Raw genomic sequence first — 25,461 nt, forward strand, 5'->3', positions numbered from 1 at the left:
CGGCTCGCTTAACTTGGTTACATTTCTTTGCTATTATTTTTTCTTTGTTTTTCTTGTATTTTCTTTTCTTGTATTTCATTATTTTATGTCTCCTCACTCATAACGAAGTGTAGTTCTAGGCATCCTAGCTGTCCGAACAGCACTGGTGACAGGAACAGTAGAACGCACTACCGAACTTAGGGGTGTTACAGATGCCCTCTTCTGATACTACATGTCCCAAGAAAGATATTTCCTTCAGCCAAAATTCACACTTCGACAATTTGGCGCATAGCTGTTTCTCTCTCAAAGTCTGCAGTATAATCCGTAAATGTCTATCATGCTCTTCTGCATTCCTCGAATAGACCAATACATCATCGATAAATACCACAACAAACTGGTCGAGGTATGGTCGGAAGATAGTGTTCATCAGATCCATAAAAGCAGCCGAAGCATTAGTTAACCCAAATGGCATGACTAGGAACTCATAATGGCCATAGCGGGTTTTGAAGGCAGTTTTAGGAACACTCTGCTCTTGTACTTTCAGCTAATAATAACCTGATCTCAGGTCAATTTTGGAGAACACAGCTGCACCCATCAACTGATCAAACAAGTCATCAATGCGGGGCAATGGATATTTATTCTTTATTGTCACCTTATTCAACTGTCAATAGTCAATACATAAGTGGAGAGTGCCATCCTTCTTCTGTCCAAACAACACTGGCGCTCCCCAAGGTGACACACTAGGGCAGATAAAGCCCTTGTCAAGCAATTCTTGCAACTGCACTTTTAACTCTTTCAATTCTACAGGTGCCATTCTATATGGCGTTATGGAGATTGGGTCCACACCAAGCATAACATCAATCTCAAACTGCACCTCTCTTTCTGGAGGTAATCCTGGTAATTCATCAGGAAACACATCCGAAAAATCACATACAGTAGGGATGTCCCTCAGTGCTAGGCTCCCAACTTGGGTGTCTATCACATGTGCCAAGTATGCTTCACACCCCTTTTTGATCATTCTTCTGGCTAGTGCAGCCAAAATGATGTTTGATGGCAGTAAATGTCTCTCCCCATGTATTACCACATCACCGTGCAAAGGGAGACCAAAAGTGATCTTGATCTCTGATCAATCATCGCATGATGCCTGGCTAACCAATCCATGCCCAAGATGATATCATACTCTCTGAAGGGCATTTCAATCAAGTCTGATAGGAAAACATGTCCTTGGATCACCAAAGGACAGTGTTTATAAATTCTATTGACCTGGACCTCTTGTCCTAATAGACTAGTTACTAGCACTTCAAAACCTATTTGCACACATGGAACAGCAAGTGAACTAACTATGATAGCAGTAACATATGAATGGGTTGAACCTAGATCAAACAATACAAATACTTCTTAATCAGAGATAGAGAATGTACCAGCTACAACATCAGAAGTCTCAGCCTCTTCTCGCTGTCTCATCGTGTAGAGTTTGGCTGAAGCACTTCCTTGTGCTGATTGACCAACTGTGCCCTGACTGCCTGAAGCAGTGCCTCTACCTCTACCTCTTCCTCTGTCGACTGACTATGAACCTCTAGGAGCAGGACTCTGAATAGATCCCTCAGCAGTAGTAGGAGCTGGACCATATCTCGAAGACGGAGCACTAGTGTAGTCTCTTGCTAAATAACCCTTGCCTCTGCAGTTAAAGCAGGCTCCAGTGGCCCAATAGCATTCCCCCCCCCCCCCCATGAATCTTTCCACAAGTCTCACAGGGGCGGGCAGAATGTGAACCCCTACTTGACTGCTGACTAGACCTAGGGGGTCTCTGTCCGAAAAATTGGCCCCTACCAAATCTTCCACCTCGACCCCTGCTGGGTCCACTAAACTTCTTTTTCTTTCCAGAGGTACCACCAGAACTCGGCTCTACTGACTTTTCCCATTTGTCTTTCTCTGATTTCTCAGCTTTCTCTGATTTTTCTTTCACTAGGGTTGCTTCTGATTCTATTCTTTCCAACTCAAGTGCTTGAGACATGAGCTCTGAGAAGTTGTTGTGTCGAAATCCCACAACTTGCATCCTTATACTGGGCTTCAAACCCGTCTCAAATCTCTTGCACCTTGCCTTGCTGGTAGAGAGGAGACTCCCAGAACAGTGACTTAAACGGGAGAACTCTCTCTCATACTCTACCACTGATCTATTCTCTTGTTTCAAACTCAAAAATTCTTACAGTTTCTGATCAACATATGCATCTGGGATGTATTTCTGTCTGAATTCTCTGATGAAGTCATCCTAGGTCAGCACTGGTGGTTCAGCCAAGCTGTGGGGGATGGTCTTCCACCAATCATACGTATCCCTTTGCCGTAGCGACACAGAATACTCAAACTTTATTTCATCTTGGTAGTGCAGCTTCTTAAATACTCTGTCCATTCTTTCAAGCCACTGCTCTGCCTCTAAAGGGTCCACTGTACCCTTGAATTCTACAGCCCCATACTTCAATAACTTGTCATACTGTCTGGCTGGAGGCAGTGGTTATGCCACAGGTGCTTGGGGTGGCACTTGAACAGGCATACCCCCAGCCATTTGTTGAAAAATTGTCGCCATCTATTGTGCAAATTGTGCAGGAAATTGTGGCATTTGAGGGGCTGGTGCTACTGATCCACTAAGATTCTATAAAGCTGGGGCTTCCCCTTGTGCCTCAGCTTCAACAAGTTACTCGACTGAGCAATCCCCTTCTTCCATTTCAGACTGAAGTTAGAATATCTCCTGAACAAGTAACACATGAAGATTTCCCTCCGTTAGTTCATATTTATGATGTAATGCACTGTATGTAACAAATATGGACATTGAGCAGTTGTACTTAACAAAGAAAGACACAAATTCATAAGTTAAAACATACTTCAAAAATTTTGCTCTAATACCACTAAAACATGTCACACCTTACCCCTCTGTAAGGCATAACATGATCCCATAGAATACCTAATGAACTACCGAACTTCTCCTACCGGTAACTCATTAAGTATCCTACAAGGGATTTTAAAACAATTTTCTTACTTTAAACAAGTGGTGGGCATTTACAAATAAGTATTTAAAACATATAATTAAGTTGAAAGCTAGTTGGAAATTTTGGCCCATTTTATTTTTCCGAAAATTTTATAAAAATTTGACAGAGTTCTGTCTGTATTTTGAACAACCAGTTCTTTAAATACCTATAAAAAAGCACTTCTAAAAATTTTCCTCAATAACTACTTCAATTTCACAATCAAACTCAATCCATCTCAACAACTCCACAATCATTTCAATCAAATTCTCTAGTTCAAAATTCAATAATCCTCAAAATACTAACAATACATTTCATTCAAATTAAATAAATTAGTTTCACTCATATTTTATTAGAGACAAAACAATTTATATATATACATCATTACAAAATTTACATCAAAGGAAATTCAAACTAAATTTTTTTTTTATTACAAACTTCAAACAAACATTTGTACAAGCTGCTCAAGACCCATTTACATGTCCATACATTTATATGCAATACATACATCAAAAGAAATATTTACAATTAGGGTATAAATTATACCCAATGACTTTAAGCTGATAGCTCTTCACACCTCAGCAGCTCAGTCTGCTGCTCCTCTAGTCTCTGTATATACGACAGCAATAGAAGCTATCGCTTAGTACTAGGACTCAGTGGTGCACATCATACTAAAACAATCTTTATGCAAAATTTAAATCAGATTTATTCAAAAATTTGACTAAACATGAGCATTAAACACAAAACATGAATTATGAGATTTTAATGCAAACCAAGTTCATAAACACATTTCATAAAACCCACAGTTAGATCATGCCATTCGAAATAAATAGAATCTCAATAGTCAGAGGCTAAAGAGAAATCACATCACAAGGCTAGCTAGCTCAAATATATGGATAACCATTCACATCCTCTTCTACTGCCACACCTCAACACTTCTCTAGAGAAGGAATCAAAATTTGAAACTAATTAGCCCCACTAGTCGTGCTAGTGAGGTGATCAAATATATAGTCATGACACTGTGGTTTCAAAACTTATCTAAACAATTTGCTAAACATTGTCATTTCAAATTTACACAATAACTTTCACAATTTAAATCAAAACATCATAAATAAGGTCACAATAAACTTTCAACAATTCAAAGCAAAAGTAAAATGCATATTTCATTCACTTTATCAATAAATTTTAAAGCATTGTGATGTTGTGCACAAACCTCAAACGAGTCGCCTGTTGGCTTTGACTCGACTCCTAGGGTTCTTTCCCAGTGTTCTTTTCCACTGAAACACACAATTTCACGATGTTTCAGTACTATAACTTGGCATAAATCCAAAAATAAATTTAACTTCACTTTTACCTAGCTCTAACGTGTTAAACTCGACGTTCTTGAAATTTTGTGTTTCGGGTTACTATTCATTACATTATTCAAGTCAAATTGTTAACATTCTAAGGCTTAATAGGTATGGAAACTCCAACTTCACCCACATACTACATTTTGGTCACTAAATTTGTTGGTTTTGGTCATTTTCTAAAAACTTGGGTCTTTTAGGCAAAATTGCCAATTTTCAGTTTTGGAGTCCTAAGTTGCACTGTTTCATTGGTCCTTTTACTGTTGGAATTTGGCATAACTTTCTTCATAGAAAATGTTCCTATTATCCTTTTTAAATCACTCCAATTGGAGTTTTTTAGCTCATGTTATAAGCAAATTACGTTTACTGTTCATGCTGCAGAATTTTGTTCTGGCAGATTATTAATTCCAACTTCGTTCAGCAATTTGATCAAGTTAGGTCCATAATTTGGTCTAACTTTCTTCATATGAAATGTTTTACTATGCCTTAGGTTTCCATCGGTTCAAGAATCACCTAAAGCGGAGTTTTCTAGAGAGAGTTATAGCCATTGAAACTTTACTGTTCAATTGGCAAATCTGCAGTCTACAGATTCAGTGACCCAACTTGGCTCAGTAATTTGATTAGGTTAATGGCATAATTTGGGTTGGTGTTCTTCATGAAAGTTTTAGGTCTATATCTCATCTAACAACTGGTAAAATTTCAGGTCATTTTGACCTGCCTAGCTGAAGGAACGGAAGCGTCAAAAACACAAGATTATACCATTGAATTCAAAAATTTTCACCTAGGGTCACAAGCACCATGCAAGATTTATTTTTATCTATTTGATTTCAATGATAAACAACATATTAAAACTCTTTTAATATGTTTTTGGATCTGTATTTGTCATTTAAGATTTTAAAATTAATCAGATTAATTTTAGAACCCTAGATTAAATCAAGAACGATTACACTAACCTCTTGATGTCTTTGCAGTATGCACCTTTGAGATTCGTCTTCAGGACACCAGATGTTGTCCCTCTAGCTTGTCCACACCAAGAACACCTATGGCAGCCCTTGAACAGCTTCTAAAGCCTTTTCTATTAATTAGAAATTCAAGTTCTGCCTTTTAAGAGATTAGAGATGCAAACAGGACACTAGAAACAATTTCTAGTGTTTTTAATTCAAGAGATTGATGGCTAATCTCTTTGAATTGATGAGAGATGAAGAGAAATAGCTGGAGAGGCTCAAAGTGGCGTGACATATGAGAGGAGAGGCTGCTGGTTGTGTTTTCTTTTCATAACCCCACTTAAATAGCTAGGTTAACACATTAAACCCTAGCCACATGTCACCTTTTGATTAGCTCTAGGTTTAAGTGACTCAATCACATTGTGCCAAGTGTCAAACCTATATTTAATCTTGATTTTAATCATCTTACATGATTAAAAATATTTGGCAAGCTTATGTGTTATGCCATGTGTCACCATCTCATGGTGCCACGTGTCACACTGCAAAATGACCAAAATGCCCTTGTGTCTTAATTTTGAGTTCTTAACCCAAAATAATTATTTTCTTCTTCTAATTAATTTATATCAAATATAAATTAATTAATTAATCTCTATTAATTAATTTCTCATCAATTAAATTCATATTTAAACACTTTAAATATAAATTTAATTTATACTACACATCCAATAATCTAGATTTGGTTTCAAGTCATGCTAGGGACTTTGCAATTTTATTGCAAACCAAATCTATTTAATTAATCAATTAAACTCTTTAATTAATTAATTAAATCATATTGAAATAGGTGATAACTTGTGTATGTGTGTGACTTACTAGGCTCATCACTAATTGGCAATGAGACATGATATCAACTCTTAATATCATCAGAACTCTTTCTTACCATAAATGATTTCTCTAAATCATTTTATGAACCTCATAGACCATGGTTAACACCTAGCATAGCATGCCATGGCCACCCAATTAGTAATAAGATTTACCTTAAATGAACCTATAATCATATGTTACCATGCACTAGAATCTCTCATTACAAAATCCCAACTCAAGCCGAGTCATGGTTTATGTCAAACTCCATTTGCTATGAATATTATGTTCTCTTTTAATTCCAGTTCTTGATTAAAAGATTTTTCTCATCAGAAACTCTTTTCTGAATAAATCTATCCGTCCTGGCCAGGAACTTGAAAACATCAAGAACAATTAAATGAACATAGGATTTTATCTCTATTTACTTAGAGGAACAGATTCCTTCTTGATCAACACCTACCTCCATATATAACTAGCAGAGCCAACACATGCCCATATACCCATACATAGTACAAGTATGAAAGCAGATCAAACTCAAACTACCTATATACAAGATAACTGTGCTATCTCAGTCTAAAGATTATATGCATCGATATGATTTATGACAAAACATTGACAAGAGTAAACTCCATGTGCTTGTCATAAGTGTCACCGGTTCGCCTACTTATCATTTATAAGTGCCTATCATGTTTGTTATATGGCATGAGACTCACCATTCCATCTTATTTACATCTCATATAAATAACTTGGGAACAAACATGAATACAATCTTTACGATAAGTCATGTCCTTATTATGAAGTATCCTCGATTGTGAACCTATTTATGATACTTTGTGCTAGAAATATTGTCACTCATATTCTTAACAACTTAAGAATAATATTTCTAACAAAATATCAATGGACCTTTTCTATTACACATAAATATATTATGTAAACGGAAAAGTGGAAATGCCTTTTATTATTAAAAATATGTACAAGATACATACTAAATGATATGCTCTAGGGCATATTAATAACAATCTCCCACTAGCACTAGAGCCATTCATTACAATATCTTAGACCTATCTTCTCAAGATGTCGGTCTAATCGAGTCCGTGACATAGGCTTAGTGAATGGATCACTGGATTTTCACCGATGCTATTTTCTGCATGGCTACATCGCCGCCAACTATTTCTCCGATAATGTGGTAACGCCTTTCTATGTGTTTGGATTTACGGTGAGACCTTGGTTCCTTAGCTCAGATGGATCGCTCCATTGTTGTCACGATGTAATGGAACCGCGACTCAATGGAAGGAATTATCGTAAGTTCTGTCATGAACTTCTTTATCCAAATGACTTCCTTTGCAAAGATCGATGCAAGAATATACTCACCTCAAGTGGAATCTGCAATGCGTGCTGCTTTGGAACTCTTCCAACCGATCGCACCTCCATTACAAATGAACACATATCCAGAGGTAGACTTTCTATCATCGATATCTGATTGGAAATCAGAATCAGTATAACCATCCAATTGTAAGTCTCCACCTCCATAAATCAAGAATAAATCCTTAGTTCTTCTTAAGTACTTAAGAATATTCTTGATGACTATCCATGTTCCAAACTGGATTGGATTGATACCGCTAGTCAAACTAACAAAGATATGCGATATCCGGCCTAGTACACAACATTGCATACATTAAACTTCCAATAGCGAAGCATATGGAATCCTGGCCATCTTATCTCTTTCTTGAGTGTCTTTGGAGACATCTCTTTAGAAAGGTGGATACCATGTCTCATGGTAACAATCCTCTCTTGGAATCAAGCATGTTAAACCTCTTTAACACCTTTTCCAAGTATAGACTTTTGGATAAACCAATTATTCTTTTTGCTCTATCTCTATAGATGCGAATCCCAAGAATATAGGTTGCCTCCCCTAAATCTTTCATGGAGAATGTATTTGACAACCATACCTTTATAGTCGTCAACATACGTATCATTACCCATCAACAGATGTCATCCACATATAAAACAAGGAAAGTGATAGCATCATCACTAACCTTCTTATATACACATGGCTCATCCTCATTTTTGATAAAACCAAAAGATTTAATGGAAACATCAAAACGGATGTTCCAACTCCACGCAGCGTGTTACAACCCATAAATAGATCGCTTTAGCTAGCATACCTTGGAACCAACTTGGGATTCAAATCCCTTAGGTTGTTCCATGAAAATGTTTTCTTCAATGCATCCATTGAGAAAAGTGCTTTTGACATCCATCCGCCAAATCTCATAATCATAGTATGCAGCTATTGCTAATAAAATCCTAATTGATTTAAGCATGGCAACAAAGTAGAAAGTCTCCTCATAGTCTATTCCTTACCTTTGGCGAAACCCTTTCGCTACTAGCCTTGCCTTATAGGTCTCTAGCTTTCAATCATAACCAATTTTCTTCTTGAAAACCAATTTGTTCCCTATTTTTACATTAAATTTAGGTGGGTCAACAAGATCCCAAACTTGATTCTTATACATGGAATCAATCTCAGATTTCATAGCATCAATCCATTTTGAAGAGTCTATATCTGATATGGCTTCTTCATAGGTAAGTGGATCATCTCCATGATCTACTTCTTCATGAGTAGACAACTCTTGTTCTTCTTCATAAAGAAAACCATATCTCACTGGTGGGTGAGATACCTGGTTGTTCTACGAGGAACAGTGTAGATGTTTCATCAATGGGTATAGGTTGACTAGATGGATCTATATCCATCCGATGCATTGGTTGGTCAGAATTCTCCAATTCTAACTCTATTTGCCTTCCTTTGCCTCCTTCTTGAACAAACTGTTGTTCAAGAAATGTGGCATCTCTACTTATCACAACCTTTTGTGAAGTAGGCAAATAAAAATAATATCCAAAACTATCTTTTGGATATCCAACAAATCGACCTTTTTCTGATCTGGTCTCCAATTTATCAGTGTTCAGCTTTTTGATATAAGCTGGACAACCCCAAATCTTAACATGCTTAAGACTTGGTTTTCTTCCATGCCATATCTCATAAGGTGTGGAAGAAACTGATTTTGATGGAATCCTATTCAGAATATATAAAGCTGATTCTAATGCAAATCCCCAAAAGGAGATTGGCATATCAGTATAGCTCATCATACTACGTACCATATCCAATAGGGTACGATTTCTCCTTCGATACACCATTCACCGTATGGCGTTCCTGGAGGAGTCAGCTGAGAAACAATGCCATGCTCTCTCAAGTATTCATCAAATTCAGTACTCAAATATTCACCTCCACGATCTGATCGAAGAGCTTTAATATTTTTTCCTGTTTGATTTTCTACTTCAGACTTAAATTCTTTGAACTTTTCAAAGGATTCATGTTTGTATTTCATCAAATACAAATACCCAAACCTTGATTTATCATCAGTAAAGGTAATAAAATAATGAAAGCCCCCTCTAGCCATTTCTTTAAACGGACCACATACATCACTATGTATTAGTTCCAAAATATTTTCAGCTCTTAGCCCTTGTCCAACAAAGGGTGATCTAGTCATTTTGCCTTGAAGGCAAGATTCACAAGTTGGAGTAGGCTCAGAGCCCAATGAGGATAGAATCCCCATTTTCTCCAATTTTGCAATCCTATCTTATCCAACATGAGATAACCATAAGTGCAATATATATTTTGAACTTGAGTTGGTTTTCACCATGGCATTGTATTCTTTTAGATCACTTGCATTCATTTTGTGTTTGTCATTATTATCCAAATAATAAAGACCATCATTCATATAACTCAACCAACATATTTATTTCCAAAATAAATATTGCAAACATCATCTGTGAATGAAATTCATAGCCATTTCTAGTCAAACTAGATATAGAAATGATGTTCTTAAAAGCATCAGTACATATAAAATATTATCCAAACACAAAACATGTCCAAACATGTAAAAGATTTAGATCCTATGGCTAAAGCTTCAACAGTTGAGCCATTGCCAATCCGACTCTAATATCTTGAGAATGCAAGTCGCCACTGCTTGCTAGTTCTGCATATCATTAGAAATGTGAGAACGGCACCGATCTAAAACCCAAGTCTGTAGATGAACTATAAGTATCATCAGAATCTAAATAACAAGATATGGACATACCTTCCAAGGTGTATCCTTCTTGTCCTTCAGAGAAGCAAGATACTCAGGCGGTTCCTTTTCCGGTGCCCATCCTTTTGGCAAGTGAAACACTTTCCTTTGCCTTCATCGACTTTAGTCTTCCTTTTCTGTTTAGCTATTTTCTTGGAAGGACCAGAATCGAGGTTTCTTTTCTTATTGCCTTTCTTCTTGTTGGACCTTCCAGAAGAAGATGCAACCAAAGCTACCTCTTTTCCTTTATTGCCTGGCATATTCTTTTGGGCAATAACCAGCATGTTGAGTAATTCAGCTAAGGTGCATTCCTGTTTAGTCATATGGAAATTTGTCACAAAATTCCCAAAAGACTCAGGAAGGGACTGAAGGATCAAATCCGTTTGTAGTTGGAAATCCATGTTGAAGTCAAGATGTTCCAACCGCTCAATCAGCCGAATCATCTTGTGGACATGATCCCCAACATTCTGTCCCTCAGACATCCTCATACGGAATAACTGTCTAGATATCTCCTACCTAGCATTCCTGCTGTGCTCACCATACAACTCTTGTAGGTGAAGGAGGATCTCACTAGCACTCTGCATGTTCTCATGTTGCTTCTGTAACTCATTACTCATGGAAGCAAGCATGTAACACTTAGCTCTCATATCATGCTCCTTCCACTTGTCCAAAGTATCATGTTCCTCTTGTGTGGCCTCTGGAGGTAAGGGACCAGGAACATTTGAATCTAGAACATATCCTATATGTTCAAGGTTCAGGACAAGTTTCAAATTTCTTAGCCAATCGCATGATTAGGTCCTGTCAACCTGTGTGATCAAGTATGCTTGCAAGGATATTGGATGGTGGTGGTTGTTTTGTGCTCATTTTTATCAGAAAATTAACTGCAGAAAATAACCAGATTAATTAATAAATGTATCATGTAATTAACCAAAATGATTATGGTCTTTTAATCAAATTGGTCCTCCCACTAACTTAGCGAATCCTACACTTCCAAAGTAGAAAGCGAAATCCTAGTTGGATGGATTTCTAGTGGGTGATTGAATTCTTATAATTCTATTGATCATCCTCAGGTACATCCATTATTGGAATTACAATAAACTATAAGTGAGCAACTCCTTGCCCATCACATCTCATGTGAGGTTCAATCCTTTTACTAGCCCCTAATGCTCAAAATCTCAGGTACATCCAATATTGACTTATCTTGCATTAGTTAAGTTGATCCCATTGAGCCAGTAATTATGCAAATAATTTTAATGTCCTCAGGTACATCCAATATTGGCCACCAAACCATTTACATATTTACAACATCTCATGCTTAACAATTATTCTTAAGAAAATCTCTTAAATTAATTGCATCTCATGCAACTATTTAAAATTTCTTAAAATAATTGCCCCAATGGAGGGCTTATGTTATAATTACTTTAATTATAGCATTTCCAACTTAATCATTTGTTTGGAAGATTTTATAGCCAACCTAATTACTATTAAGGTCTCACTTTGCACATTATCCATTTAGCATGCATATATCATATAATTGCATACATTCCCATACATCTCATGCATTTATGGATAAGCAGTAAATATGGTATGATCATGGACTTTCTAAGGGATTCAATTCTGAGCCACCAAGAATTGAATCAGGCATTCCTAGGTGCATTTCATTCATTCATTTTACAAGAGTTGCTGAAGGAGTACATAATCAACACTTGATATTGAATTCCTCCCACTGGTCCCACCAATGCTCTTGACCTCCTTGAACTTCTTGCAATCCAATATTACATAGTAATCCTTGGCATACCAAGGCGAATTTACAAGAACTTAAATAAATGAAATTACAACCCAAAAATATTACAAACTTAATAATACATGCCCAAAATAAATTAAAATAAATTAATTAATTTACAATCCCAAAGAAACATAAAAGAAATAAATCCAATCACATTGGTCTTTTATAGTCCATGATCATCCATCATGCATATCACTATTTAACAATTAAATAAAACATACATTCTTAAATTAAATTGAATATCTCATATTCAACTTAAAATTCAAGATTTGAATATGATTCAAATAAATTTAAAAATTCAGATTTGAATCTCATTCAAACAAATTTAAAAATTCAGATTTGAATCACATTCAAACAACTTCAAAAATTCAGATTTGAATCACATTCAAACATTTTTTAAAAAATCAGATTTGAATCACATTCAAATATTTTTTAAAAAATCAGATCTGAATTTTATTGAATCAATTTTAAAAAATCAGATTTAAATATGATTAATATGATTCAAATAAATTTAAAAATTCAGATTTGAATCTCATTCAAACAAATTTAAAAATTCAGATTTGAATCACATTCAAACAACTTCAAAAATTCAGATTTGAATCACATTCAAACATTTTTTTTAAAAATCAGATTTGAATCACATTCAAATATTTTTTAAAAAATCAGATCTGAATTTTATTGAATCAATTTTAAAAAATCAGATTTAAATATGATTCAAACAACTTTAAAAATTCAGATTTGAATCTCATTCAAACAACTTTTAAAATTCAGATTTGAATCACATTCAAACATTTTTTAAAATTCTGATTTGAATCATAATTTAATTGTGTGATTAAAACAACTAATTAAACACTTTAATTAGTCAAAGAATAGGCCTTAGATCATACAACAATTGCAGAATTAAAAGCCAAACCTTGAATCACCCATGGAACCATTGTTGCCGCCACCAATGGTGGCTTCTCCATGTGTGACGCCACATCTCATGATCCAACCAGCAATGAATCTCTTGATCTCATGATCAAACACACAATTAAATTATATAATCAACAATCTAAATGGCAAATATAGTGGCTCTGATACCAATTGAAGGAACAGGCGTCAAAAACACAAGATTATAAAATTGAATTCAAATATTTTCACCTAGGGTCACAAGCACCATGCAAGATTTATTTTTATCTATTTGATTTCAATGATAAACAACATATTAAAACTCTTTTAATATGTTTTTGGATCTGTATTTGCCATTTAAGATTTTAAAATTAATCAGATTAATTTTAGAACCCTAGATTAAATCAAGAACGATTACACTAACCTCTTGATGTGCTGCAGCGTGTCTGCGCTTTTGAGATTCGTCTTCAGGACACGGATGTTGTCCCTCTAGCTTGTCCACACCAAGAACACCTATGGCAGCCCTTGAACAGCTTCTAAAGCCTTTTCTATTAATTAGAAATTCAAGTTCTGCTTTTAAGAGATTAGAGATGCAAAGACAGACACTAGAAACAATTTCTAGTGTTTTTAATTCAAGAGATTGATGGCTAATCTCTTTGAATTGATGAGAGATGAAGAGAAATAGCTGGAGAGGCTCAAAGTGGCGTGACATATGAGAGGAGAGGCTGCTGGTTGTGTTTTCTTTTTAAACCCCACTTAAATAGCTAGGTTAACACATTAAACCCTAGCCACATGTCACCTTTGATTAGCTCTAGGTTTAAGTGACTCAATCACATTGTGCCAAGTGTCAAACCTATATTTAATCTTGATTTTAATCATCTTACATGATTAAAAATATTTGGCAAGTTTATGTGTTATGCCATGTGTCACCATCTCATGGTGCCACGTGTCACACTGCAAAATGACCAAAATGCCCTGTCTTAATTTTGAGTTCTTAACCCCAAATATTTTCTTCTAATTAATTATAAAATATAAATTAAAAAATAATTAATAAATTAATTAAATTTAAATCAATTAAATTCATATTTTAACACTTTAAAATATAAATTAAAATTTATACTACATCCAATAATCTAGATTTGGTTTCAAGTCATGCTAGGGACTTTTTTTTTTTAATTAAAATTTAATATTTAATTAATTAATTAAATTAATTAATTAATTAATTAATTTTCATATTTATGATAACTTGTGTATGTGTGTGTGTTACTAGGCTCATCACTAATCTAATGAATGATGATATATACTCTTCTAATATCATCAGGAACTCTTTCTTACCATAAATGATTTCTCTAAATCATTTTTTTAACCTCATAGACATGGTTAACACATAGCATAGCATGCATGCCATGCCAATTAGTAATAAGAAGATTTTTAAATAAATGAATAATAATCATATTTTACCATGCTAGAATCTCTCTGTTACAAAAAATCCCAACTCAAGGTTTAGTCATGGTTTATGTCAAACTCCATTTGCTATGAATAATATTATGTTCTCTTTTAATTCAGTTCTTGATTAAAGATTTTTCTCATCGAAACTCTTTTACGAATAAATCTATCCGTCTGGCCAGAACTTGAAAAAACATCAAGAACAATTAAATGAACATAGGATTTTATCTCTATTTACTTAGAGGAACAGATTCCTTCTTGATCAACACCTACCTCCATATATAACTAGCAGAGCCAACACATGCACATGCCCATATACCCATAGTACAAGTATGAAAATGAAATCAAACTCAAACTAACCTATATACAAGATAGTGCTATCTCAGTCTAAAAGATTATATGCGATATGATTTATGACAAACATTGACAAGAGTAAACTCCATGTGCTTGTCATAAGTGTCACTGGTTCGGCCTACTTATCATTTATAAGTGCCTATCAAGTTTGTTATATGGCATGAGACTCACCATTCCATCTTATTTATATCTCATATAAATAACTTGGGAACAAACATGAATACAATCTTTCTGGATAAGTCATGTCCTTATTATGAAGTATCCTCGATTGTGAACCTATTTATGATACTTTGTGCTAGAAATATTGTCACTCATATTCTTAACAACTTAAGAATAATATTTCTAACAAAATATCAATGGACCTTTTCTATTACACATAAATATATTATGTAAACGGAAAAGTGGAAATGCCTTTTATTATTAAAAATATGTACAAGATACATACTAAATGATATGCTCTAGGGCATATTACTAACACTAGCTCGAGTTATGACCAAATAAACAAACACTATTCATTTGGTCAGGTTGTGTAGGGTAGCCTACGATTTCTCAACTTCAGTCACTTTGTTCACTAGGTTTTAGTCACTTTTTAGGCAGGCTTCCAAAATCAAAATTGTGTCATTTAGTGCCTATTTTCATCTCCAATTGGTCCCATATCCATTGGACTTGTAAAATTTCATTTTTAGTCCCTCAATAGAAATTTTGGTCATGCTGTCAGCACATGACCTTATCCAATCTGAATTGGCTTTTAATTCCAACACTTCTAACACACCTCATTTGGTCACAAATGACCATTTTTCACTTCACATTAGGTCAAAGACACTATTTACAAGTTTTTCACATTTTTTGTCTCTATACCCAAATGTCCAAACCCTAATTCACTAACCTCATGCATTTACTTGATTCCATGCCTCTAACCATAGTCATTCAACTAACTAAGGTTTATATACCCAATTAAATCCATCAAACCATGCAAATATACTCCCATATACATGCTGACTGAAAATTATTCATGGTCCCTTAACAAATTTTTATTTCATTTTAAGCATTTTTCTAAGTTAACTAAGTTATAAACGCAAGTAATAAACTCATTTGCAACTTAAATCACTAACCTTTGTGTAGCAACTTCTAACTCCCCTTTTCTCCATTTTTCTTTCTTCTTTTCTTCTTTCTTTGATGACCAATCTTCTTCTCAAGTTGCCTAGACAAGCTTTAACTATGGTGGCTTCCTTTTCTATGGTGAAATCTTATAATATGCAAGCTCAAAATTGAGCTTTAATGGAGGTTTTGGTGTGGGAGAGGGAGAGTGACGTTTTTTAAGAAGACTTTTGTGTTTTTTTTTTTCATTTCTTTTATGTCTTAAGAAGACCAAAAATCAATTTAAGTAAATTTATTAATTATATTCTTTATGGCATCATGCATGATGTCATCTCCCTTCACCTTTTTCATTTTCTCTTTTTTTTTCTATTAGTTCTTTAATTCAATTATCGATTAGGAAATTTTCTTTTCTCCGATTTTATTTGACAATTAGGTCAGGAGTCAGCTCTCTGGGTCAATTGACCAAATTGCCCCTCGCCGATTCTTCTCGGTTTGCAATTAATTCAATATTTCTTTCGGCTCCCTGACCTAATTATTTGACTGGCTTAACAATTTTTTTTCATGATTTTCTCTTTTCCACTGTGTTTATAAGGGTCCTAAGGATCGCGGCGTCACATTTTACGGTTCGAAATTTGAGTTTAAAATGACTTCGCAGTCGTTCCCGAGAAGGTCACCCATCGCTGTGACTCTCGGCTCGTTTAACTTCTTATATTCTGTTCTTCTTGTTTATACTTACCTAATTGGACATTACTAATTATTTGTGTTTATAGCTTTTCTAGTTGTCTTAAGTGTGCTTCTAATCCCTTTAATTGTCCGGACCGACACCGGTCACTGAAGCAGTGAAATCTACTAGGCTATGCAAACGGGGGTGTTACAAGAAAAATTTAGGAAAAGTAAAAGACATGAAATAAAATTGGGTTAAAAGAGCCGTGTCCCGAACCCACAAGGAACCCTAGAAAATAATTTCCAGAGTTTAATTAAAAATTTGCCGAGGTGTAAATGACATTAAAAATGTCAAAGAAAATTTAATTAATTGGTAAAGGTGAAAATAAAAATAAAATTGATTGTATAAAAATAAAAGGGGACCGTTGGATTAGGGATTTGATTGGTATTACCGAAAAAGTGAGACTTAACCCGAAGAGGGGTATTTTGGTCATTTGTCAACTAAAGTTGACTTTTGACCAAAAAGTCCATTAAAATGAGTGATATTAAAAATTTAGAAAACCCCATAGAAAAATCCCATGAAAATATGAAATTACATGTAGCGTAATTAAAGGAACCTAAGTGGGGCTAATTATAATTTTTAAAATCCTAGATTATTATATTAATAAACTAATTTAGTGTGGGGTATAAAAGGCAAATGTTAGAAGAATTTTCCACTCAAAAACTCTCCTCTTCCTCACACCCACTCCCATGGCTGAAACCCTCATTCCTTTCCCCTCCATGAATTTTCTTGCATGCAATCTTAAATCCCTCCATTTCTCCACCTAAAATCAAAAGTCCCTTCATTGAAACTCATCTCCACACCTTGGGGAGTTTGCAGGCAGTAAAAGGGACGATAAATTGTGAAGTTTTACAAGCTTGAAAAGTTCTTGGAACAAGATTAGTGCATAATTTCTTACCTCCCTTCTTTTAATTCTTAAATTGAGGGTTAATTGAGTTAGTGTGGTGGAAAATTTGAAGAAAATGATGGGTAATTGGGAGTCTCCCAATTTGGCAGCCGTGGAAAATTAAAGGAGTTTGATTTATTCTTACATGTAAATGGAGGTTAATGAAAGAACGGAAGCGTAAAAAACACAAGATTATACCATTGAATTCAAAAATTTTCACCTAGGGTCACATGCACCATGCAAGATTTATTTTTTTATCTATTTGATTTCAATGATAAACAACATATTAAAACTCTTTTAATATGTTTTTGGATCTGTATTTGCCATTTAAGATTTTAAAATTAATCAGATTAATTTTAGAACCCTAGATTAAATCAAGAACGATTACACTAACCTCTTGATGTGCTGCAGCGTGTCTGCGCCTTTGAGATTCGCTTTCGTGACACGGATGTTGTCCCTCTAGCTTGTCCACACCAAGAACACCTATGGCAGCCCTTGAACAGCTTCTAAAGCCTTTTCTATTAATTAGAAATTCAAGTTCTGCCTTTTAAGAGATTAGAGATGTAAACAGGACACTAGAAACAATTTCTAGCGTTCTTAATTCAAGAGATTGATGGCTAATCTCTTTGAATTGATGAGAGATGAAGAGAAATAGCTGGAGAGGCTCAAAGTGGCGTGACAATTGAGAGGAGAGGCTGCTGGTTATGTTTTCTTTTCATAACCACACTTAAATAGCTAGGTTAACACATTAAACCCTAGCCACATGTCACCTTTTGATTAGCTCTAGGTTTAAGTGACCCAATCACATTGTGCCAAGTGTCAAACCTATATTTAATCTTGATTTTAATCATCTTACATGATTAAAAATATTTGGCAAACTTATGTGTTATGCCATGTGTCACCATCTCATGGTGCCACGTGTCACACTGCAAAATGACCAAAATGCCCCTGTGTCTTAATTTTGAGTTCTTAACCCAAAATAATTATTTTCTTCTTCTAATTAATTTATATCAAATATAAATTAATTAATTAATCTCTGTTAATTAATTTCTCATCAATTAAATTCATATTTAAACACTTTAAATATAAATTTAATTTATACTACACATCCAATAATCTAGATTTGGTTTCAAGTCATGCTAGGGACTTTGCAATTTAATTGCAAACCAAACCTATTTAATTAATCAATTAAACTCTTTAATTAATTAATTAAATCATATTTAAATAGGTGATTACTTGTGTATGTGTGTGACTTACTAGGCTCATCACTAATTGGCAATGAGACATGATATCAACTCTTAATATCATCAGAACTCTTTCTTACCATAAATGATTTCTCTAAATCATTTTATGAACCTCATAGACCATGGTTAACACGTAGCATAGCATGCCATGGCCACCCAATTAGTAATAAGGTTTACCTTAAATGAACCTATAATCATATGTTACCATGCACTAGAATCTCTCTGTTACAAAATCCCAACTCAAGCTGGAGTCATGGTTTATGTCAAACTCCATTTGCTATGAATATTATGTTCTCTTTTAATTCCAGTTCTTGATTAAAAGATTTTTCTCATCAGAAACTCTTTTGAATAAATCTATCTGTCTGCCAGAACTTGAAACATCAAGAACAATTAAATGAACATAGGATTTTAACTCTATTTACTTAGAGGAACAGATTCCATCTTGATCAACACCTACCTCCATATATAACTAGCAGGAGCCAACACATGCCCATATACCCATACATAGTACAAGTATGAAAGCAGTATCAAACTCAAACTACCTATATACAAGATAACTGTGCTATCTCAGTCTAAAGATTATATGCACTGATATGATTTATGACAAAACATTGACAAGAGTAAACTCCATGTGCTTGTCATAAGTGTCACTGGTTCGGCCTACTTATCATTTATAAGTGCCTATCAAGTTTGTTATATGGCATGAGACTCACCATTCCATCTTATTTATATCTCATATAAATAACTTGGGAACAAACATGAATACAATCTTTCTGGATAAGTCATGTCCTTATTATGAAGTATCCTCGATTGTGAACCTATTTATGATACTTTGTGCTAGAAATATTGTCACTCATATTCTTAACAACTTAAGAATAATATTTCTAACAAAATATCAATGGACCTTTTCTATTACACATAAATATATTATGTAAACGGAAAAGTGGAAATGCCTTTTATTATTAAAATATGTACAAGATACATACTAAATGATATGCTCTAGGGCATACTACAACCCCAAATCTTAACATGCTTAAGACTTGGTTTTCTTCCATGCCATATCTCATAAGGTGTGGAAGAAACTGATTTTGATGGAATCCTATTCAGAATATACAAAGCTGATTCTAATGCAAATCCCCAAAAGAAGATTGGCATATCAGTATAGCTCATCATACTACGTATCATATCCAATAAGGTACGATTTCTCCTTTCAGATACACCATTCACTGTATGCCTCGGAGGAGTCACCGAGAAACAATGCCATGCCCTCTCAAGTATTCATCAAATTCAGTACTCAAATATTCACCTCCACGATCTGATCGAAGAGCTTTAATATTCTTTCCTGTTTGATTTTCTACTTCAGATTTAAATTCTTTGAACTTTTCAAAAGATTCATGTTTGTATTTCATCAAATACAAATACCCAAACCTTGATTTATCATCAGTAAAGGTAATAAAATAATAAAAACCCCCTCTAGCCATTTCTTTAAATGGACCACATACATCACTATGTATTAGCTCCAAAATATTTTCAGCTCTTAGCCCCTGTCCAACAAAGGGTGATCTAGTCATTTTGCCCTGAAGGCAAGATTCATAAATTGGAGTAGGCTCAGAGCCCAATGAGGATAGAATCCCCATTTTCTCCAGTTTTTGCAATCCTATCTTCTGCAACATGACATAACCTTAAGTGCCAAATATATTTTGAACTTGAGTTGGTTTTCACCATGGCATTGCATTCATTTAGATTGCTATACTCTGGCCAGTGGAAACACTTTCTTACTGGCAATGGAAACACTTTCCTGTTGGTAATGGAAACACTTTCCTGTTGGCAGTGGAAACACTTTCCTTTGCCTTTATCAGCTTTAGTCTTCCTTTTCTGTTTAGCTATTTTCTTGGAAGACCAGAACTGAGGTTTCTTTTTCTTATTGCCCTTCTTCTTGTTGGACTTTCCAGAGAAGAAGATGCAACCAAAGCTACCTCTTTTCCTTTATTGCTGGCATATTCTTTTGGGCAATAACCAGCATGTTGAGTAATTCGGCTAAGGTGCATTCTGTTTAGTCATATGGAAATTTGTCACAAAATTCCCAAAAGACTCGTGAAGGGATCAAGGATCAAATCCGTTTGTAGTTGGAAATCCATGTTGAAGTCAAGATGTTCCAACCGCTCAATCACCGAATCATCTTATGGACATGATCCCCAACATTCTGTCCCTCAGACATCCTCATACGGAATAGCTGTCTAGATATCTCATACCTAGCATTCCTGCTGTGCTCACCATACAACTCTTGTAGGTGAAGGATGATCTCACTCGCACTCTGCATGTTCTCATGTTGCTTCTGTAACTCATTACTCATAGAAGCAAGCATGTAACACTTAGCTCTCATATCATGCTCCTTCCACTTGTCCAAAGTTTCATGTTCATCCTGTGTGGCCTCTGGAGGTAAGGGACCAGGAACATTTGAATCTAGAACATATCCTATATGTTCAAGGTTCAGGACAAGTTTCAAATTTCTTAGCCAATCAAATGCATTAGGTCTGTCAACCTATTGTGATCAAGTATGCTTGCAAGGATATTGGATAGTGGTGGTTGTTTTGTGCTCATTTTTATCGAAAATTAATCAGAGAAAATAACCAGATTAATTAGTAAATGTATCATGTAATTAACCAAAATGATTATGGTCTTTTAATCAAATTGGTCCTCCCACTAACTTAGCGAATCCTACACTTCCAAAATAGAAAACGGAAATCCTAGTTGGATGGATTTCTAGTGGGTGATTGAATTCTTATAATTCTATTGATCATCCTCAGGTACATCCATTATTGGAATTACAATAAACTATAAGTGAGCAACTCTTTGCCCATCACATCTCATGTGAGGTTCAATCCTTTACCTAGCCCCTAATGCTCAAAATCTTAGGTACATCCATTATTGACTTATCTTGCATTAGTTAAGTTGATCCCATTGAGCCAGTATTTATGCAAATAATTTTAATGTCCTCAGGTACATCCAATATTGGCCACTAAACCATTTACATATTTACAACATCTCATGCTTAACAATTATTCTTAAGAAAATCTCTTAAATAAATTGCATCTTATGCAACTATTTAAAATTTCTTAAAATAATTGCCCCAATGGAGGGCCTATGTTATAATTACTTTAATTATAGCATTTCCAACTTAATCATTTGTTTGGAAGATTTTATGGTCATTCTATTTATTATTAAGGTCTCACTTTGCACATTATCCATTTAGCATGCATATATCATATAATTGCATACATTCCCATACATCTCATGCATTCATGGATAAGCAGTAAATATGGTATGATCATGGACTTTCTAAGGGATTCAATTCTGAGCCACCAAGAATTGAATCAGGGCATTCCTAGGTGCATTTCATTCATTCATTTTACAAGAGTTGCTGAAGGAGTACATAATCAACACTTGATATTGAATTCCTCCCACTGGTCCAACCAATGCTCTTGACCTCCTTGAACTTCTTGCAATCCAATATTACATAGTAATCCTTGGCATACCAAGGCGAATTTACAAGAACTTAAATAAATGAAATTACAACCCAAAAATATTATAAAATTAATAATACATGCCCAAAATAAATTAAAATAAATTAATTAATTTACAATCCCAAAGAAACATAAAAGAAATAAATCCAATCACATTGGTCTTTTATAGTCCATGATCATCCATCATGCATATCACTATTTAACAATTAAATAAAACATACATACTTAAATTAAATTGAATATCTCATATTCAACTTAAAAATCCAGATTTGAATATGATTCAAATAAATTTAAAAATTCATATTTGAATCTCATTCAAACAAATTTAAAAATTCAGATTTGAATCATATTCAAACAACTTCAAAAATTCAGATTTGAATCACATTCAAACATTTTTTAAAAAATCAGATTTGAATCACATTCAAATATTTTTTAAAAAATCAGATCTGAATTTTATTGAATCAATTTTAAAAAATCAGATTTAAATATGATTCAAACAACTTTAAAAATTCATATTTGAATCACATTCAAACAACTTTTAAAATTCAGATTTGAATCACATTCAAACAATTTTTAAAATTCTGATTTGAATCATAATTTAATTGTGTGATTAAAACAACTAATTAAACACTTTAATTAGTCAAAGAATAGGCCTTAGATCATACAACAATTGCAGAATTAAAAGCCAAACCTTGAACCACCCAAGGAACCATTGTTGCAGCCACCATTGGTGGCTTCACCATGTGTGACGCCACACCTCACGATCCAACCAGCAATGAATCTCTTGATCTCATGATCAAACACACAATTAAATTATATAATCAACAATCTAAATGGCAAATATAGTGGCTCTGATACCAATTGAAGGAACGGAAGCGTGAAAAACCCAAGATTATACCATTGAATTCAAAAATTTTCACCTAGGGTCACATGCACCATGCAAGATTTATTTTTTTATCTATTTGATTTCAATGATAAACAACATATTAAAACCCTTTTAATATGTTTTTGGATCTGTATTTTGAAGGAACGGAAGCGTGAAAAATACAAGATTATACCATTGAATTCAAAAATTTTCACCTAGGGTTACATGCACCATGCAAGATTTATTTTTATCTATTTGATTTCAATGATAAACAACATATTAAAACTCTTTTAATATGTTTTTGGATCTTTATTTGCCATTTAAGATTTTAAAATTAATCAGATTAATTTTAGAACCCTAGATTAAATCAAGAACGATTACACTAACCTCTTGATGTCTCGCAATGTCGCGACTTTGAGATTCGTCTTCAGGACACCAGATGTTGTCCCTCTAGCTTGTCCACACCAAGAACACCTATGGCAGCCCTTGAACAGCTTCTAAAGCCTTTTCTATTAATTAGAAATTCAAGTTCTGCCTTTTAAGAGATTAGAGATGTAAACAGGACTCTAGAAACAATTTCTAGCGTTCTTAATTCAAGAGATTGATGGCTAATCTCTTTGAATTGATGAGAGATGAAGAGAAATAGCTGGAGAGGCTCAAAGTGGCGTGACATATGAGAGGAGAGGCTGCTGGTTATGTTTTCTTTTCATAACCACACTTAAATAGCTAGGTTAACACATTAAACCCTAGCCACATGTCACCTTTTGATTAGCTCTAGGTTTAAGTGACCCAATCACATTGTGCCAAGTGTCAAACCTATATTTAATCTTGATTTTAATCATCTTACATGATTAAAAAATATTTTGGCAAGCTTATGTGTTATGCCATGTGTCACCATCTCATAGTGCCACGTGTCACACTGTGAAATGACCAAAATGCCCCTGCGTCTTAATTTTGAGTTCTTAACCCAAAATAATTATTTTCTTCTTCTAATTAATTTATATCAAATATAAATTAATTAATTAATCTCTATTAATTAATTTATCATCAATTAAATTCATATTTAAACACTTTAAATATAAATTTAATTTATACTACACATCCAATAATCTAGATTTGGTTTCAAGTCATGCTAGGGACTTTGCAATTTAATTGCAAACCAAACCTATTTAATTAATCAATTAAACTCTTTAATTAATTAATTAAATCATATTTAAATAGGTGATTACTTGTGTATGTGTGTGACTTACTAGGCTCATCACTAATTGGCAATGAGACATGATATCAACTCTTAATATCATCAGAACTCTTTCTTATCATAAATGATTTCTCTAAATCATTTTATGAACCTCATAGACCATGGTTAACACCTAGCATAGCATGCCATGGCCACCCAATTAGTAATAAGGTTTACCTTAAATGAACCTATAATCATATGTTACCATGCACTAGAATCTCTCTGTTACAAAATCCCAACTCAAGCTGGAGTCATGGTTTATGTCAAACTCCATTTGCTATGAATATTATGTTCTCTTTTAATTCCAGTTCTTGATTAAAAGATTTTTCTCATCGAAACTCTTTTACGAATAAATCTATCTGTCTGGCCAGAACTTGAAACGTCAAGAACAATTAAATGAACATAGGATTTTAACTCTATTTACTTAGAGGAACAGATTCCATCTTGATCAACACCTACCTCCATATATAATCGTGTGAGCCAACACATGCCCATATACCCATACATAGTACAAGTATGAAAGCAGATCAAACTCAAACTACCTATATACAAGATAACTGTGCTATCTCAGGTCTAAAGATTATATGCACTGATATGATTTATGACAAAACATTGACAAGAGTAAACTCCATGTGCTTGTCATAAGTGTCACTGGTTCGGCCTACTTATCATTTATAAGTGCCTATCAAGTTTGTTATATGGCATGAGACTCACCATTCCATCTTATTTATATCTCATATAAATAACTTGGGAACAAACATGAATACAATCTTTCTGGATAAGTCATGTCCTTATTATGAAGTATCCTCGATTGTGAACCTATTTATGATACTTTGTGCTAGAAATATTGTCACTCATATTCTTAACAACTTAAGAATAATATTTCTAACAAAATATCAATGGACCTTTTCTATTACACATAAATATATTATGTAAACGGAAAAGTGGAAATGCCTTTTATTATTAAAAATATGTACAAGATACATACTAAATGATATGCTCTAGGGCATACTACTAACATATTTGCCATTTAAGATTTTAAAATTAATCAGATTAATTTTAGAACCCTAGATTAAATCAAGAACGATTACACTAACCTCTTGATGTCTTTGCGATATGCGCCTTTGAGATTCGTTTCGGGACA

The sequence above is a fragment of the Hevea brasiliensis genome, chromosome 8 (genome assembly GCF_030052815.1).
Source record: "Hevea brasiliensis isolate MT/VB/25A 57/8 chromosome 8, ASM3005281v1, whole genome shotgun sequence".
Classification (NCBI taxonomy): Eukaryota; Viridiplantae; Streptophyta; class Magnoliopsida; order Malpighiales; family Euphorbiaceae; genus Hevea; species Hevea brasiliensis.